This window comes from Phocoena phocoena, chromosome 11 (assembly GCF_963924675.1).
Source record: "Phocoena phocoena chromosome 11, mPhoPho1.1, whole genome shotgun sequence".
Lineage (NCBI taxonomy): Eukaryota > Metazoa > Chordata > Mammalia > Artiodactyla > Phocoenidae > Phocoena > Phocoena phocoena.
This window is the reverse complement of record NC_089229.1, coordinates 70,188,595-70,191,922: the sequence shown is the minus strand read 5'-3', so window position 1 is coordinate 70,191,922 and position 3,328 is coordinate 70,188,595.

Genomic DNA, 3,328 nt, shown 5'->3' with positions numbered 1-3,328 from the left:
CATTTAATGTACTCCTGCTGCCTCCTGTTCTCTTTAATCCATTCCTAACACTTCAACTGGAAGTATGCCTATTGAGGAATCAGGAGATGTGATGTACTGTTTAAGCTGCCATTCATTCAAGGCAGGGCAGTGGTTCCCAAATCTAGCTTCTTATCAGTATCATCTGGGAAAACCACTGTGATAGATTCCTGGGCTCCCTTCAGATCTGATATGGCCATCCCCTCCTCCTGTGTTATCTATGTGGTCAGTCCTGCATAATCCAGCATCTGGGAAGACTAAAAGAATGTTAAAAAGGAAGATATTTGTCATCGTGTTTCGACAGGTCTTAGCTCACAAACTTGGATCCAATTAACAAAAAAATACACACAAAAAAAATACAATGTTGAATCACAGCACTAAATGATCAGTGAGTAGAGTGACTGGGAAAAGACTTTAGGATCAACAAATCAAACAAAGGTATCCTGGCTGCCCCTTCCATGAAAGCCAGCACAATTCCTGAGCCCAGAGGGCCTCGTGAACTGAAACAGAGGAAGGCAAGCAGACAGTGGTACAGGCTGGGGTGTTGCAACTCAAAAAGTGACTGTTCCCACACCTCCACTCTCTACCTCTACTTCTCGATTTCCCCACTCTCATCCCCTCTCTTCTTGCACTCTGCCTTTGGCCATTCTCACTCTTATTCCCTTCTCTTTCCTCACTTTTCTCACTTCCTCTCTTTTCCTTCTTCCTTTGATCATTCCTTTACATCATTCTTTCCTTTGCTTTCTCTTCCTTAAAAATTCTTCCTTACATAATCTAAGCAAATTCATACCAGAGATAAAAAAACATTCAGCCTAAAACAGAATGATCTGTTCAGGAGACAACAGAGCAACACAGAACTTCAACAGTAATGCTGGTGTGGCATGATACAAGCCATGCAGCAAATCCATTCTCTCTTCTGGGTCTCAACTTCATGACTTCTGAGTCTCAACTTCATGACTTCTGAGTCTTATGAGGTGGGAAGGGCATATTGATTGTTCACAAACTTATGGCACAGAGAAGGTTAAATGATATGCCTCGGGTCCCTAACCAAGAAGAGAATCCAGATCTAGTTCACAGTCTGGTTTTCCTTCCATTACACCAATAACATCTGACTGAAGGCAAGATGAGAGAGCAGGGAGTAAGCAGTAGTATTGTTTCAGGCTCTGAAGTGTCCAAAGGTAAGTGGGTTACCGTATACATTATGAACTACTCTTCATAGGGAAAAAAAAAGTATGTATTTTCTTAAAATGTAAATCACAATATATATTTTCTAAAGGTTTTCCAAGTTCCTCTAAGGTGGCTACTTCATATAAATGAGGGCTGGCTACATTATAAAGTCATTCCGCTTTGGTAATACTGCAGCCCAGAGATAGTTCTGAGGTCAGAATTGTTCTAACACATAGACTCAAAGGATATAGAATGTAATTCGTATAAACTGCATAGATACACCATCTTATGGTAAGAAATATAAAACGTTCTCTAAGCTGTTCTAGAATTTAACCTCATTAATGCTGAGAACTGCACTTCTTGAGACTTCTCAAGGAAAAAGTTACCTTATCTAAAGATAAACTCAGAAAACTCACTTTAATATTGTTAAGGACTTTTTGTGATACCCTAACTTTCAGGTAAACACAGTCCCTAAGTGGAGAGTTTTCGCCATAAACCAATTTATGGTAAAACGCTCAATTAGGTCAGGTCTGAATAAACCACATGAAGAACCTTCCAACTGATCCACAATGTAGAGTGTGTAACCGTGTAAACAGGTACAACAGGCGTGAGACCACAGCACACAGTCCAGTTAATCTATGACCACACTCTACCCAGTCCCAATCATACTAGAGCCTATGCGGCTAAGAATCAAATCTAAGCAACTTCCTAATATAAATTTGTATCGTGTCAATAACCCCAAGTACTTCCGCTAATGTTTCAGAATCACATTTATAATCCACCAACTGTGCCGAGAATTGTGGTCCTAACTTCAACCTTCAAGTTGGCAAAATGATTTCCAGGGGTTCCCAAACTGACACCAAAATCATCTGAGGTGCTTATTACAAATAGAATCATAATGTGACTTATTTTTGCACTCTGATTCTAACATTGTAGTCAGTAAGGGAAATCTGCCTAAGAACGGGATATTAACCGAAGCCAAAGGAGGTATGATGTCACTGTAGTTACCGAAGTGTTCACAGAGGTGAAATAACATGATGCCTGGCATTTTAAGATACTTCAGCAAAGGAAAAAGGGACAGATGACACAAATGTGGTAAGATACTGACGTGTCTGATCTGGACGAGGAGTCCCACTGTACTGTTCTCTCTACTTCTGTGTAATGTGCAGACCCATCTAGACATGGGGTACCAGAGTCACCAGAGGTGAGGCCCAGGAATCCATTCTCAGCAAGGTCCCCACAAGAGTCTAATGTAGCCAGGCCGCCAATGGTCTCACCTGGGGACCATTAAAAATGATCCTATACCCTCCAAACTTCAAAATTCTAGGGACCTCATTTTTTATTTAGCAAATCAACTTCACCAAGTTCACAAGTTCTCACAGTCACCACGGTGCTCTGCCAGGGACGCACAGACTGTGCTCTCTGAACGCTTCTGTCCAAGAGTGCTGGGCTGGCCATCAGCTTCTAATCTGCCTTTCTTAACACCTTCCTCTCCCAATTTGTCCCTGACTGAACTGCAAAGACCGAGGACCGTCTTCCACGTCTCCACAGAGGGCACTGTGTCTTCATAAACCCAGTCACCACTATTTTCACAAAGGTGATAGTCTTCCTTCATGATTTTCTCTTCTCTATTTAAGCGTTAAAATGTCAAAAGGAGAAAAAGAAGTTAACCATACAGTACTTGGTAAAATGAGACGTGTACCCCAGCACAGTACATGCTAAGTACTCAGAATCTACAGCTATAGAAGACAGGTCAAAAACACTAAGCGAAGTAATATTTTCTTACTGCCAAGATAAAAAAAAAAAAACTGTCTTAAGTGATATTCAAAGAAGGAGGACATGCACATCAAACCAAATCAAAACTAGTTTTTCCATAATCAGATGTGACAATCTTCTGAAGCCAATCATCCATGAAAGTTGTCTAACTTAAAGTAAGGCTCTATACGTATATTTGCTTCTTCAAAAATATCTTGCAAAGCCATTTTGAGGTAGAAGGAAAAAGGTTTAAGTGGACCACTTTTTTTCTGCTCCACTGTAACTATAATGACTGCTCACAGGAAGTGCACAGCTTATGCATTTTGATCCATCACATTTTCCACCATCATATAAGTACACTCGTTAGGTTCTCATTTTATTATCAGTA